Here is a 17241-nt window from a genome sequence, read left to right as displayed (position 1 = left end):
CTCTCCGGGACGCCAAGGTTCCAAAGATCTGTTCTACGCTCAAAGATGAGATTTTCACCGCTGGGGGTCCCAAAGTATATTGTGTCTGACAGGGGCCCGCAATTTACTAGCTCTATGCTTCAGGAACTATATACAGCGTGGGGTATCAAACAGAAACTTACCACGGCTTACCATCCGCAGACGAATTTAACTGAAAGAGTGAATAGGACTTTGAAGACTATGGTAGCCTCCTATGTGGGTGAACGACACCAAGATTGGGATAAGTGGCTGCCGGAGCTCCGATTTGCTATCAACACAGCGGTGCATGAGGCCACTGGTGAAACCCCTGCTCGGGTGGCTATCGGACGACAACTCAAAAGTCCCCTGGATCGTCTTATCACCCCAGCACCTCTCCCAGATTCAAAGACATATAATACAATACAGATCCTCGAAAAATTAAAGCAGCAAGTACAACGGAGGTTAGTGAGTGCTACATCCAGACAGGCTAAGTATTATAATGCACGACGGCGAGCGGTACCCTTTGCTGTCGGGGACTTGGTTTGGGTTAGGACACACCCACTCTCCAGTGCTGTCAACAGATTTGCTGCTAAACTAGCGCCCAAGTGGGGGGGTCCAGTAAGAATAATAAAACGATTAGGACCGGTTAATTTCGCATACAAAGGGGTAGTGGTGTAGATGCCATAGTGGAAACAATACATGTGGCCAATATCAAGCCCTACTTTGGACCCGCCGTGCCGCCAACTGGGGTGGGGATCTATGTAGCTGCCACATAAAGATAATGTGTTCTGCTGTCGATCGGTTGTTGGGGAATTGCTTCTGACAGAGATTGACAGCGGTACCCCAGAGGTGGAACTTCCGGTTGGTTCGGGGATTCATTAGCATAAAGCGCGCCGTCTTTGAAAAGGAGAAGGAGGGAGAAAGAGAGTGAACGAAGAACATCGGATAACAGATAAAGGCAGATCAGCTTTTGCTCTGGCCATGAGATAAGCCAAGGAGCTCCTATTAGTCCTGTATGAAGGTGGATGGTCTTCGCCTGGGAATCGATCGTTCCGCTATTACCTACGGACGCTGGTGAGCTACCAAAACGGACTTACTATACTTTAATCATGGCGCAAGTCTGACTGTATGTCTTTTATGACGAAGAGGAGATTGGTAATATAGTCTGCTATTTTCAGGACTCCTCATCAACTCGCTGGCCGCTATGGAATATTAGGTGGACTATCTGCGGACTTATTTCGTTATCTCTGGAACGGGAATTGGGAGGATGAAAAACTGTTGATGTATAATAACTTGTATATGTGTGGCGCTGCAAATTAAGGGTTATTTAGGTTCGGGCGGGGCGATCCATTTGTAAGGGATTATTTATCTAGTTGTTGTTTATTTGATGAACTGCAAGTATAAATATGGTATATGGTGGGCAGTGACCTATAAATGTATCGATATTGAGGGATTGCTTTATTAGAATAAAGGCGTCGGAAATTTATTAAGGTGTGATATTGGCCTATCCTTTTATCATCTGCCTTTAGCTAGGTCAGAATAGTGGTAGCATTTCTCTCAGGCTAGCGCTCGAGACGAATTGTTACAGTGGAATTGTTGAAAGTGACGCAAATCAGAGAAGGGCTGCGTAATTAGCACAAACCAATCCAAGCACAATTAGAGTCTGTGTTTTTAAAACTCAGTTTTCACACATCCATACTGCAATGCCAAGCTGCCGTTTTCAGAAATATACGGCTCTGGAGAACATTTTCAAAAGTCTTTAATTTTAGGGGTTAAAAACTCTGTGACAGTGTGGATTAAAGGTGAGAATGGAGGCTTTAAATGAAAATGGAGGAATGTTATTGAGATGATGCATATTCATGGCTGGCCACTGGCAATGCAAATCTGTGATCTGAGGTGGCTTGTACTGTGGCCATACAAATGGCTCCCTGAGAGGCTCCATATTTCTGACTCCACTGCTCCTACTTTTTAATTCTTTTGTGCAGCTTTAGTACGAAAGGAACCAATATGCAAAGCCTAAATTTAGAATTCCCATTCTAACAATATTTGTGTATAAAGTAGTATACAGTATAAAGTGTTAACAGTAAGAGACACATTAAACCGCTTTGGGTGATTAGACGGTGGCGATTTTTGTAAGGATAATTCATCATTAGCATGTCTAATAGAGCATTCAGGAAAAAAAAATTTTTATTTTTTATATCATTTCAGAATAAATGAAAAAAATCAAAGAGTTATAATCAAACAATCAAACATGCAATGTTATAATATCATATTACAATATGAAAAGTGCATTCCAATCAAAATAAAACCAATGCAGCATTTTTTTAATTTTTTTTTTTATTAATTTTATTACAATCCATACAAAGCAATCAAGTTTTTACAAAGAAAAATTAAGTTAAGAACAGATCGATCCCCACCCCTGAGAGAGAGAGCAAGCTAAACGGCGTTAAATTTAAGGCTTGTAAACATACCTAAATTGATAAATTCTCTGTGCTTTATGAACTTATTTTAAAATATTACTGATTAGATCCTGCCATGTTTTGAAAAAAGTCTGTACGGATCCTCTAACTGAGTATTTGATTTTTTCCAACACATCTGTTTCCCACTGACTTAAGAGAGGAGAGTTTGGGTTCTTCCAGTTTATCAGAATGAGTCTGCGTGCCAAGAGTGTAAAGAATGCAATCACAATTTGTTTGTCTTTCTCCACTTTAAGCCCCTCTGGAAGAACCCCAAACACAGCTGTTAATGGGTTAGGAGGGATTGTGAGTCCAAGACTATCTGAAAGGTAATTAAAAATGTTTGTCCAGAATAATGTTAATTTGGTGCAGGCCCAGAACATGTGACCCAGTGAGGCTCATGCCCTGGAAACATTTTGGAGAGTTTTAGGTGAGACAGATGTGCTCGACATATAATTTTGAGTTGTATAATTGTATGCTTTGTGCATATGGAGCTCGAGTGAATTCTCTCCATTGCTACTTTCCACTCCTTTTCTGATATATTAATTGAGAGATCTTTTTCCCAGTGTCCTCTTGGATCTTTGAAAGGAGGGATTGTAAAATGATTTTATATATTGTAGAGATGGAGTCTAAGTCCTTGAGATTGAGCAATATTTTTCCAGCATGGATGAGGGTGCAAGATGAGGAAAATCTGGAAGGTTCTGTTTAACAAAGTTCCTGATTTGAAGATAGTGAAAGAAATGTGTAGCTGGAATGTTAAATTTGTAATGTAATTGTTCATAGGCTGCAAAGACATTGTCTATATAAAGATCTCTAAGCAAGTTAATTCCAAATTTTTTCCAGATATTAAAACTGCATATGTTTGTGAAGGTTGAAAGAGGTGGTTCTCTTGCAGGGTGCCACAGAAAGAAGCTTCTCCGTCTTAAAATGCTTTCTACATTGGTTCCAGATTCTAAGTGAGTGGAGCACAATTGGGTTATTAGTGTATTGCCGATAACGTGTTTATTGGAGCACAGAGCAAGGAATACAAAGAAGTACTGCAGGATTTTACTTCTATTGTGGTCCAAGCCTGTGTATGTTCTTCTATTTGTGTCCAGGTTCTTATCGCCTGTATATTTGCTGCCCAGTAATAAAACTGGAAGTTAGGTAGAGCCATGCCACCTTCTGCCTTTTGTCTTTGTAGGGTCGCTCTTTTGATGCGTGGATGTTTAGAATTCCAAATAAATGAGGTTATTGTTGAATCTAATTGCTTAAAGAATGATTTATTAATGTATATTGGGATGTTTTGAAATAAAAAGGAGCTTAGGAAGAATATTCATCTTAACAGTGTTAATTCTTCCAGCTAGTGTGAGATGAAGGGTTGACCATCTATGCAAGTTTTGTTTAATTTTTTCCATGCAGACGCTAAATTTTGTTGATATAGAGCTTTATGTTTACTTGTGATGTTTACCCTAGGTATTTAAACTGTTCTGCAATGATAAAAGGTAGGGTATCTAATCTAATATTATATGCTTGAGAATTCACTGGAAAGAGTACACTTTTATTCAGATTAATTCTGAGACCAGAGATCTTTTGAAATTCTGTGAGTGCTGCTAAGACTGCAGGCACAGAATTTTCTGGGTCCGATATATACAGTACCATGTCATCTGCATATAATGAGATTTTCTGTTCCAGTCCTTCTCTGCTAATCCCCTTTATCTGATCAGTATTTCGACAATTTATTGCCAGTGGTTCAATGGCAATGCAAACAGCAGCGTGACAAGGGCATCCTTGTCTAGTGCCACGCTCTAGTTTAAAGTAGTCTGAGCAAATGTTGTTGATGCAAACTGAAGCTTCTGGGTTAGTATACAGTAATTTAATCCATGCACAAATGTTGGGCCAAACCCAAACTTCTCCAATGTAGTAAAAGGTATTTCCATTCAATCATGTCGAATGCTTTTTCTGCATCCAATGATAATAATATTTCTGGGGTGTTTGATTTAGTTGGTGAGTATATTACATTAAACAGGCGTCGAAGATTTGAAGATAAGTGCGGCCCCTAATAAATCCAGTTTGGTCTTGTGATATTACGAGGGAGCACTTTCTCCATCCTTCTAGCTATGATTTTAGATAGTATTTTAACGTCGTTATTCAGAAGTGAAATTGGTCTGTATGATGCACATTGTAATAAGTCCTTATTTTGTTTTGGAAAGACAGTGATTAGTGCTTGGCAAAGGTTTGTGGAAGAGATTGGTTATCTCTGGCTTCTGTAAATGTTGCTAATAGGGGGGAGCTAGCTGAGCGAGAATTTCTTGTAAAACTCTGCAGGGTAGCCATCAGGGCCTGCTGCTTTCCCCTTGGAGTGACTTTATAGCATCTAGTAATTCTGATAATGCCAGAGGTTTATCAAGTTCCTCCACACTAAAGCGTCTATTTGTGGTATCTGTAATGTATCCAGAAATGCATTAGATTGTGTATTGTCTTCTTTAAACTCAGTAGTATATAGGGATTTATAGTAGTCTCTGAAAGTGTGCATTATATTTTTGTGTTCGATGATTTTATCTCCGTTCGTGTTAGTATTACCGAGATTGCTTGCACTTCTTGCTTGTGAATTTGTTGAGCTAAAAGCTTATTAGCTTTCTCCATGTTCATAGTAATTATGTCTGGATTTGTAAATTAGTTGTTCAGTTTCTTTAGTTGTCAAGAGGTTTAATTCTGAATGTAGAGCCTGCCTCCTCCTATGTAGAGTCTCGCTTGGTAGTCTGGCATGTTCTTCATCTATTTTAGTAATTTGCTTTTTATCTCTGCTACTTTCTTGGCTCGGATTTATTTCTGTGGGAAAGATATGAGATAATCTGTCCTCTTAAGAAGGCCTTAAGAGTTTCCCAGAGTATTCCTGCAGAGATCTCAGGGGATGTATTTGTCTCTAGAAAGAATTTGATTTGTTTGGATATAAATTCAGTACAATTCTCGTCAGCTAATAGAAGCGGTTGAGGCCATCTGCGGGTGAGTGTATGGGGCTTAGTAATTTTAGCTCCAAGATCATAGGTGCATGGTCTGAAATAACAATAGCATCGTATTTACAAGATTTAATCTTAGGCAAGAAGTTATTGTCTATAAAGAAGTAATCGATCCTTGAGTAACAATAATGTACTGGTGAGTAGAAAGAATATGTTCTTGAATTTGGGTTTAAAACCTCCAGGGATCTGATAAGTTGTGATCAGTTATAAACTTTGTAATTTTTTTGCAGTGTTAGATGCCGTTCCCCCTGTGGAGGAAGTCCTATCTAAAAGTGGATTTAGAACACAATTAAAGTCCCCAGCCATTATAACTTTATGAGTGTTCAGATTGGGAATGGATGCAAATAAATTTTGTATAAATTCCTTATCATCAACATTAGGTGCATAAACATTTATCAAAATCATTTTACAGTTAGATAAGTCTCCCATGACCATTACATATCTCCCTTCAGGATCCAATACTACATCTGATGCTACAAATGGTACTGTTCTATGTATGAGAATTCCCACCTCTAGTTTTCTTTGTAAAACTAGAATGGAACATTTGGCCAGTCCAGTCTTTTTGCAGCCGGAACTGATCCTTGCTTAGTAAGTGGGTTTCCTGTAAAAATACTATTTTAGCATTTAGACCTGTTAGGTGAGAAAGTACTTTCTTTCTCTTTAATTCGTGATTCAGGCCTTTAAAATTCCAGCTTACGAAGTTAACTGTCCCTTCATGGAGACACTGATTCTGAGTTTTTGATGGCATTTTATAGTCTTATTATAATTATAAAGATTGAGAGGATAGATTAGGTATGGATTAGGCCTGCTCTCTTTCTCTCCCCTTAACCCCCCACCCTCCCTTTTTGCCTCCCCAAGTGAGTCTAAAACCCACTTCACACAGTCCTAGTCCTCTGACATACCCAGAGACAGAGTACGTCCAAAGCAAAAAAAGTTCCAATGCAGCGGTGCTTTAAGGTTAAAAGACAGAGATATCTCTAAAAAAAAAAAGGAGTTTTGCACTTAAAAAATATATATAGTCTTCAGCAATTTTAATGCATTAAGATGATACACCCAGATAATAAACAGTGTTAAATGGTGTTAAAAATGTGTCCAGAAGAAGCATAACAAGTCTTAATGCAGTAATAGCAATAACAGTAAACCAAGGGTATGATATTGAACAGTCTCGTTTAGGGTAGAGATGAAATAATTAGAAAAGAAAAAGAGAAAAAAAAAAAGAAAAGGAGGAAAAAGAATAATTCAGCACAATAAAACATGAACAGATAGCGCTCTAGTAATACTAAGTAATAATGAGAATATATTAGAATATATGCTGATAAAAACCCGTATTTTAAAACGAACAGATCAGACAAAAGATTATTAATCTTTGCTTTATCATTAACCACCATGACTCATTATTATGTATCAAAATAGTCCCGGGATCAGCTTTCTTAATTCATTTTCTGCTTGTTCCTTGCTAGCGAAGACACAGAATTGACCCTGCCATTCCACTTTCAGTTTTGCCGGATACAGGAGGCTGTATTTGACACTGGCTTGCCGTAGCCGCTGTTTAATAAAGTATCTATCTATCTATCTATCTATCTTAATATTATAGAAGGCTGCACGTTTAGTAGCTGTTGCTGGAGAGAAGTCAGGGAAGATACGAATGTGGTTATTTTCATATATAATATCTTCCTTGTTTCTGAGGAGTGCCATCATCTCTAGCTTAAATGATAATCGTTCAAAACGAACTAGAAAAGATCTTGGTCGGGGTCTGACGGTGTTTGATCCACGTATGCAGTAAGCCGCTGCTATCTCAGATTCTGCTTTAAATGTTCGGCCATGTCAATCCTATTCGTGAATGTCTCCTTGAAATCCTTCAATTGATCAGTAAGCGTGCTCAGTTTAACCGAGTTTTCCTGAATGCGCTCTTCAATTTTACCCAGCACCTGTCGAAGCTCAAGACGCAGCCTTTCATTTGCCTGTTGGAATTCCTGTCTCAGCCATTCATTGGCCTGTTTCATCTCCTGTTTCAATTCCTGTTTCAGTCTCTCATGTGCCTTTGCCGTTGCTTTCTCATTAGCCTTCTCGCTTTTCTTTGTCGCTCAGCGAGCAACACCTTCAGTTCAGATAGTTCAATTGTGCTTTCTTGTACCGTAGATGAAGCAGCAGACTTTGCTGTAGCCGGTGTCCCCGCTGCTCCAGGCTCGCTTAATTGCGTAATTGATGCCCCAGACTTTAAGAACCTTTCCAGTTTCAGGTGATCTTCTCCAATCGGCGAGCTATCCAGATCTGCACTCACGATCGTACCTTCGCTCCCCTTTTCGCTCTCAGCTGGCGACGATGTAGCGGACCGTGGTCCAGAGGAGTCTGTGCTTTCACCCATCTGATCCAGGTCTGTCTCTGAAAGGCCGTATCTTGAACTGGTGCTTGCTGATTGCAGCTTGGATATAGCTTTAGTTTTCGATTCTTTTGAACCCCCCTTCTTGTTGGCCATGTTTATATGTGCTTACATATACTGTAGCAGTCCCTCTCGGGTTGAATAAATACAGGATATCTCAGGATAATAAGCAAATAACATAAAAAATAACACCACTGTTAGCGGAGCTCCACTTCAGACGTCCATCTCTCGCATTGGACGAGACCAATGCAGCATTTTAAAGAGAAAGTTAAAATATATTAAATTATTACCCAGTTTAGTTTCTTTTCAGATTAAAAAAAAAGTAAAGTCTAAAATAAAATCTATTTAAATAAAAAATTTAAAAAAACAAAACAAAAACAAAAAGGAGTAACTGAGGTGAGACCCTCAATGACACCTAGCAATTAGTGTATTGAAAGCATGAACAATCACAACTTACTTAGCTGGATCTCCCATGCTATCCAGAGTCTCGATTATAAAACTTTGTGTGGATTTGTGCTTCAAAATTTATGTTTGCAAAAAAAAAAAAATCCAATTTTTAAACATCGAGCATTGTGGGAGAGACCTGAAAGTAGCTCTCCACTGACGGTGTCATCTCATCCTGGCAGATGTTGAGAGTGGCAGGAGGTCCCCACTTCCAGATGTATGTCACACCCAAGAGGACATCGGGCTAGAATGGCCGTTATTAGTGCTTCACCTAAATACTGAGTAAAGGGTATGAATACTTGTGTCAATGGGATATTTCAGTTTTTTTGTTTTTTTTTTAATAGATTTGTAACAATTCCTAATATCCTGTTTTTGCTTTGTCATTCAGGGCCATTAAGTGTTGTTTGATGAGGGAAAAATAATTCAAATGACGTCAGTGTTAGACTGCAACATAACAAAATGTGAAAAAGTGAAGAGGCCTGAATACTTTCTGAAGGCCCTCTAGGCTTGTCTAAAATGTGGAACAAACTAAGAAAAAGCCAAAATACTTAGATTACTGCTGATATACGGGCTTTTTCTAGGAAGCATGAGACACTGGCTCATCTTTTCCAGAGACTTTTTAAGCACCAGTACTTGAAATTATACTTAAACTATTAATGCCAACTTCATCTACTACACTATTTAATGTTATTCCTTCTCTTGCAGTGATGCCACCCAACAGCTCCAAGTGCAGTGAGATCATCATGGGTGTCCAGGTTTAAGGGGGAGGGGCTTCCTGGGCTTTTGTCCCTGATCTCTGAGAGCCCCAAAATTGTCTAATGGACTGATGCTTTCAGCACTGATCTTTGAGAGCCCAGCCCTTCCTGGATACTTGTCGACTACACGAGAATTCTATGGGTGACTGTCACCCCCCACTCATCGACAGCGTGAAAATTCTTTTCCATCTAACACATACTGTATCTTAAAGAGGCAGCATAATCAGAGACGAGGAGCTAAGCCCTGAATAAGCTCTGAAGCTGGCGTCACCCCTGCTCTGACTTAACCCACATGAAATGCCACACGAGGACTCCTCGCCTCAAAAGGAAACCCAGGCTGCTTCAGGACTTTGAAGTGTATAGACTGTACTGTGAAGACAGCAAGAGGAATGTGACACCTCAACTAAAACTTCTTCTTTTCATTTTATACCAAAAGAGCTTCACTTCTCTTTCTGGAGGCCGTAGATTAATGCTTCTTCTCGATCAGTGGAACACTACTCAGTTTGGACAGATGTTGCTATGAGGAAAGCTAAAGTCCTTCAAAGCTGCTGAAAGACTTTCTGAATGTGAAACAAATAAAAATAGCTATCAGGGTGATTGTTTAATTAGAATTCATATCACGAGGGTCTGTGTGAACTTACCATTTAAAGAGGGGATGCTCAGGTTCAGTCCTGGAAGCCCCTTTGTGGCTGTCGGTTTTCATCCCCACCAATTTCCTCTTTTAATTAACTAAGCAAACTGTTGTGTGGTTTTTGTATCAATCCAGCTATTAGAAATGGGTTGTACTATATTTTTACTTAATGAAGAAGGAATTTAAATGCATAAGCATTCTGTTTTGCTTTTCAGTATTTTGTTCTTTCAATTTTCTGATCAGTTATGCCATTATTTACTAATTAGCAAGCACTAAAATAGCTAGCTGCCTTTAAGCCATAAGTGTTGTGTACTATGGCATCTGCTGTACTTACCGTTAATTGTTAGTATTGAACAGGGCCAGATTTGGAATCTAAATTTTGCTGGAAATTTTAAAATTCTGGTGGCTCACTAGATATAACCACTTCATATGAGAGGTGGATTTATCAGGGCATCATAATACTCCTGACGTACACAATAACAGACTCAAGAAGAGAGCTAATTCCTTCACTGTAACATAAATTCACACAAAATGAGAAGAAAACCTGATCCATTAAAAATATAAAACCAAGCAGAAGATGACATCCATCTTAACAAATCCATTAGGGCCATGCCACATATAACTGCCATTGCAAATTCAATGTCATAAAGCAAATCTGTAAAACTCAATAAATACACAACTAATAATAACAGGACAAAAAAAAAGTCAAAAGTCATTGTTCACTTTTCTCTGTGAGCCCGTTGATCACCAGGGGCCTCATGTATAAATGGTGCGTATGCACAAAAATGTTGTGTAAGAATGTTTTCATGTTCAAATAGCGATGTATAAAACCTAAACTTGGCATAAAGCCATGCACATTTCCACGGTAGCTCATACCCTGGCGTACGCAAGTTCTGAGCTCGGTTTTGCAGACTGGCAGTATCCGGCGTCAAAGCAGTGCTACTGTTCCAGTGTGGTTATCATTTCTTTTTTAGATCCACATTCCTGACGCAGCTTTGTAAATACACTGAAATTAACCGCATATTGTTTATTACTTTAATGCATCTGATTGTAATTAACCTGTAACAATACAGTGCATCCGGAAAGTATTCACAGTGCATCACTTTTTCCACATTTTGTTATGTTACAGCCTTATTCCAAAATGGATTAAATTAATTTTTTTCCTCAGAATTCTACACACAACACCCCATAATGACACCGTGAAAAACGTTTACTTGAGATTTTTGCAAATTTATTAAAATTTAAAAAATTGAGAAAGCACATGTACATAACTATTCACAGCCTTTGCCATGAAGCTCAAAATTGAGCTCAGGTGCATCCTGTTTCCCCTGATCATCCTTGAGATGTTTCTGCAGCTTAATTGGAGTCCACCTGTGGTAAATTCAGCTGATTGGACATGATTTGGAAAGGTGCACACCGGTCTATATAAGGTCCCACAGTTGACAGTTCATGTCAGAGCACAAACCAAGCATGAAGTCAAAGGAATTGTCTGTAGACCTCCGAGACAGGATTGTTTTTGAGGCACAAATCTGGGGAAGGTTACAGAAAGATTTCTGCTGCTTTGAAGGTCCCAATATGCACAGTGGCCTCCATCATCCGTAAGTGGAAGAAGTTCGAAACCACCAGGGCTCTTCCTAGAGCTGGCCAGCCATCTAAACTGAGCGATTGGGGGAGAAGGGCTTTGGTCAGGGTGGTGACCAAGAACCCGATGGTCACTCTGTCAGAGCTCCAGAGGTCCTCTGTGGAGAGAGGAGAACCTTCCAGAAGGACAACCATCTCTGCAGCAATCCAACAATCAGGCCTGTATAGTAGAGTGGCCAGACGGAAGCCACTTTTTAGTAAAAGGCACAAGGCAGCCCGCCTGGAGTTTGCCAAAAGGCACCTGAAGGACTCTCAGACCATGAGAAACAAAATTCTCTGGTCTGATGAGACAAAGATTGAACTCTTTGGAGGAAACCAGGCACTGCTCATCACCAGGCCAAGACCATCCCTACAGTGAAGCATGGTTGTGGCAGCATCATGCTGTGGGGATGTTTTTTAGCGGCAGGAACTGGGAGACTAGTCAGGATAAAGGGAAAGATGACTGCAGCAATGAACAGAGACATCCTGGATGAAAACCTGCTGCAGAGCGCTCTTGACCTCAGACTGAGGCGATGGTTCATCTTTCAGCAGGACAACGACCCTAAGCACACAGACAAGATATCAAAGGAGTGGCTTCAGGACAACTCTGTGAATGTCCTTGAGTGGCCCAGATAGAGCCCAGACTTGAATCTGATTGAACATCTCTGGAGAGATCTTAAAATGGCTGTGCATCGACGCTTCCCATCCACCCTGATGGAGCTTGAGAGGTGCTGCAAAGAGGAATGGGCGAAACTGGCCAAGGATAGGTGTGCCAAGCTTGTGGCATCATATTCAAAAAGACTTGAGGCTGTAATTGTGACCAAAGTGGCATCAACAAAGTATTGAGCAAAGGCTGTGAATACATATGTACATGTGATTTCTCAATTTTTTTATTTTTAAAAAATTTGAAAAAACCTCAAGTAAATTTTTTTCACGTTTTCATTATGGGGTGTTGTGTGTAGAATTCTGAGGAAAAAAATGAATTTAATCCGTTTTGGAATAAGGCTGTAACATAAAATATGTGAATTTGAATACTTTCTTTTTTATGCACTGTATAATGGTCCACAGAATGGTCAAACTATTCTAAATACCATAACTACTTTAGCGTTGTTACTCTCACTGCTCCTTCTTCTTCTTCTTCTTTCAGCTGCTCCCATTAGGAGTTGCCACAGCGGATCATCTTTTTCCATATTACTCTCACTGCACCACTCAGAGTATTCATATCACTGTATCTGAGTGTGAATCACCGCTCTACAGCAGCTGACTGGAAAGAGATTTATCGGTATACAGCATCAAGCACACGCTGCCTCAGCCATGCTCTCTATTGAACTGCTCTCATATGACAAACGCTTCAAAGCCTTTCCTCGCGGTTCAGAAACAGTGTCATCCCAAGAACTATTAACGCAGTCAATCAGTCCATCAAGTGCTCCTTGTACAATGCTTTCTTTGTACTTATTAGTACAATCACCTCACTGTAAACTTGCGATACAGTTATAATATTGCACAACCTGAGCCACTTTATAAAGCGCATATTTACATATGATGATGATAACATTTTTACAATGAAATGCAGTAAAATATTTTTATTATATGATACAGATAAAACTTTAACTTTATTTAAATAATCGGTATTGTTAATAATTAAACTAGCAGGCGCGTGCACGTGCATTAATTTTCACGATGATCGGGATTTATGTAGCAGAAGAACGTAGAAGTTGGCGAACGCACAGATTTATGTTTGTGGATTTTTTTTTTGCATACGCACATTCCTGCTTTTTTGCTTACGTCGTGTTATAGTGTGAGTTCTACACACACCATTATACATGAGGCCCCAGGTCTTCATCAAAAGTTGAAAGGATGTGCTTTTTAATTGACATTAACATAAAAGCTCCATATTATCCTGTGACAACGTACTCCTCAGTCTGTGTCTTATGAACTTCAGAGTGCAAAAACTCTGCTCACATGCCTCCTGATTGGCGGGCAGGGTCAAAATGAATTTGTAGGAAAGGCCAGTTACATAAAATGTATCTGTGAATAAGTTTTATTTGAGCAGAGTGTGATAACAACAGAAAGGGCAGACTCTGATTGATGTACAGCATTTATAAATAAGGTCAAGTTCCTCTCCATTTGTTTTTCATTGGTCGTGAAGTTCCTTGAGACCTGTCATCTTTAGCTTGTCCCAGTGAGAGGCCAAACTGGTCAGTTTTAAAAGTAAAATAATCTCAGAATAATGTTAAATTTGAAAATGGACCATTTTGATGACGTGGATAGGTTAGTCCTATGAAGCCGGGTAAAAAAGAAGCATTTTGCGATGTCGTCTACATTTCATAAATATACTGTATGTACATTGCATGTATTATTCCAACAGATGATTCATCACAAACATTTGTGATAGATAGATAGATAGATGCAAAAGGCACTATATGATAGATAGATAGATGTGAAAGGCACTATATTATAGATAGATAGACAGATAGATGTAAAAGGCACTATATGATAGATAGACGTTGGACGTTGTAGTGTTTATACACAGCCCTGCTGGATACCTTGGGGACCACCAGGAGTCACTGTGGGGGGGCTTATGGGCTCTGTGATGCCGTATGACCCGGGAGTACGTCACGGTCATGTGACAGGAAGGAACGACGTGCTCCCGGGGTGAAGAAAAGGACTGTTTACCCTGACCCGGAAGTAATAAAGAACTATGGGCTTGATTGGACAGGAACACCTCCGGGTCAGGGGCTATAAAGGGATGATGCCTCAGTCCAGACACTGAGCTGAGCTGGGAGGTAGGGTGGCTAAGTGTCTGGGTGAGGAGGATTTGGTTTATTGTTGTTTTGGATGATTAGTGTGGGAGGTGCTTGGTGCACATCGGTGGAAAACGAAAATAAAGAGTCTTGGACTTTTACCTGGTGTCTGGAGTTGTACCTGAGGGTTCAAGGGAGCACTAGTGCTCCCTACTGCCACACTAGATAGATAGATAGATGTGAAAGGCACTATATGATAGATAGATAGATAGATATATGTGAAAGGCACTATATGATAGATAGATAGATGTGAAAGGCACTATATTATAGATAGATAGATAGACAGATAGATAGATCTATGCATAAAATACATAGATATAGACAAAATGGTCTTTACTGAAAGGTGCTCTATATAGTTTAAAGTACCTTGGGTTGGTCTTCCCTTCTGAGGTGTGTTTTATAAAACATGAACACCTTAGGGAGGTATTCTTATTATATATTAGGTATTCACTACAGAGGGACACTGTGTAAAATTAAGTGTGTTTGTTCACATTGCAGACTTGAGCAGCGAACACTATCTTAAGTTGCTTCCCATCTATAGCACAATTGTTTCCGTTTTTTTCTGCTGCGTGAGCACCAGTGGTTTTAGATGACTCACTCGGGGTGGTGCTTTAAGCCAGCAGAGGAGTTGGAACAAAAGATTTGTGTATTTCTGTACAGCACTTTACCCAGCAGGACACACTACTACAAGCAGAACATACAATTCAAAGAAATCACGTCCATGTTTAGCCGTTTGCAGCTATGACACAGAATAGATGAAAGCATAAAGCCTAATAGAGGAAATGAACCCTCTGGGGTTTCTCTGGTCTGTCGGTCGTGTTGTCATCAGAGGCAAGCCTTTCTGTTTATTGCACAAACAGTTGTTGCCAGGTTGGGTTTTTTTGTTGGAGATGAACTATAATAAAAAAAATATATAGCTACACAACCTTGAGTAATATTAACTGGAGAGTACAGTTGAAGAATGAAGCTCAGCCAAGTCCATTATAACTTGTTATAGCTGCCTAAATAGGAGCATCATGCAGGGGGCAAATGGGAACTGTTTGCATGGCCTAAGAAGTTATTCTAAGCAGTAAGAGTTATTCACCACCAGTTCTCTTTTTCAAGTAATATAGACATTTTTAAGCAATGCATTAAACAGCCAGCTTGGAATGAAAAGGGCGACTGACTCTTGTAGAAAGAGTAGGTAATCGATACAACAGCATAATCAGTTAGAATCAAAAAGTAAGGCTGGGGAGATTTAGTTACATATGGCACAAGTTATCTTTAATCACTTTAGTCTATTTCAGCTTATTGCATGTTATGCTTATATCAAAATGTTGTGGTAAGGATCATACCTAATGCAAAGCATATGTCTGTAGAACTCCTGTTCTTAAAACACATAACTGAGTTCCCATTAAGTTATTAGACAATATCAAAATCCTTCTCATGTGGAAATTTGTAAAGGGCCCTCTAAACCTTACAGAACTTATTAGTGCATGTACCACTGTGCTTATAATATAAGGATCCATGAAAGAAGGGATGAATAAAACTTTTATAGCAAGAAGAGCCTTTAGCTATATGGTCACATAAGGATTTGGGCAACTAATAGTAGAAAAGTTCCATTTAAATTCAAGATTAAGACTTGTTATTTTATTGTCGCACACTCATGTTACAACTGCTGTTAAAGTGAATCAGATTGGGTTTTTATGCTGATTTTTAATTAATAAAAGCAATTGTTTTAAATTGACCAAGCTCAGAATATTACCAACACCCAGGACTGTCTTAGAAAGGCAACTGACAATATTAAAGGTCATAGCCATCCTGCACAGTCACTTTTCTCCCTCCTCTGTTAGGAACATCAGCACCTGCGCCCCTGAATTTATGGACAGCTTTTAGCCTTGGATCAGAAAGTCATTGAACAGCCACAAAGGCCGAGAGCTGCATTGGCAGCTCTGTATATCATTGGATGTTTTGTTTGATGAGGATTGTTGCACGCTGTGTGCTCGCTGTGCTGTATTCATCATTTGTATTGTACTATCATCAATAGTCTTTGGAAGACTAGTGTGAAAAGAGATCTGAACTGGAAGTTTTCTTTCTTTTCTTGGAAAGTATTCGGACCCCGTCACTTTCTACACACATTAATTGTGCACCCGATACTGTTTGTCTTCATAAGGAGGCATGAGCTCTGCACACTGGATTCAGAAAGTATTCAGACCCCTTCAGTTTCTGCATGCTTTGTTATGTTTTAGATTTAATCTTAAAAGGATGCATTTCCCATTGGTGCCTATCAATCTACACTCAATAACCCATAATGTCGAAGTGAAAACATGCTTTCAGAAAGAGTTTGTAAGTTTATTAAAAATCAAATCCATCATTCCAAGAAATATTCAGACCCTTTGCTGTGGCACTTCAGATTGTGCCCAAGGCCATCCTGTTTGCTTTAATTCTCCTTGAGATGTGTGTACAGTTTGAGCGGAGCCCACCCGTGACACAGATAATTGATTAGACATCATTCAGAAAGACACACGCCTGTGCATAGAAGGTGTTACAATTCACACTTCATGATAGGACAAAAGCCAAGCCATGAAGTCCCAGGAGATCTCTATAGATCTTGGCTATCAAATTGTGATGGATCAGGGCAAGGGGGTAAAGCATTTATAAAGCATTGAGTGTTCCCAGGAGCACAGTGGTCTCAAAATTTGTGAAGTGTAGAAAGATTCCCAAGAGGACTCTTCCTAGAGTTGAATTGAATAACTGGGCAAGAACGGCCTTGGTCAGTGAGGTGATGAAGAACCCAATGGTCACTTTTAGAAAGCTTCAGACACCCTCAGCTAAACTGGAGAACCTGCCAGATGGATGACCATCTCTGTAGCACTCCATGAATCTGGTGGTTATAGAAGTTTGGTTAGACAGACGCCACATTTAAGTAAAAGGCGTATGATAGCATATAAAGGACTCTGAGGTCAGGTCAGGTCAAGGTGGAGAATGCACTGGTACAGCGTGTTGCTGCACCCACCACATAACGAAACAGCTTGGGATCCTAGTTAGCAACCTCCCAGCCCAACATGTGGTCCAGTGTCCCCGCCACCCAGAATGTTAGATGTTATGTGGATGTCCTCTTGATCTGGTCCAGTTGTTCGGGTCCATGTGAGCGGGAATTGTGCCACATGGCCATA

This window comes from Polypterus senegalus, chromosome 2, assembly GCF_016835505.1.
Source record: "Polypterus senegalus isolate Bchr_013 chromosome 2, ASM1683550v1, whole genome shotgun sequence".
NCBI classification, from domain to species: domain Eukaryota; kingdom Metazoa; phylum Chordata; class Cladistia; order Polypteriformes; family Polypteridae; genus Polypterus; species Polypterus senegalus.
The sequence above is the reverse complement of the archived record's forward strand: the minus strand, read 5'-3'. Positions refer to the sequence as shown.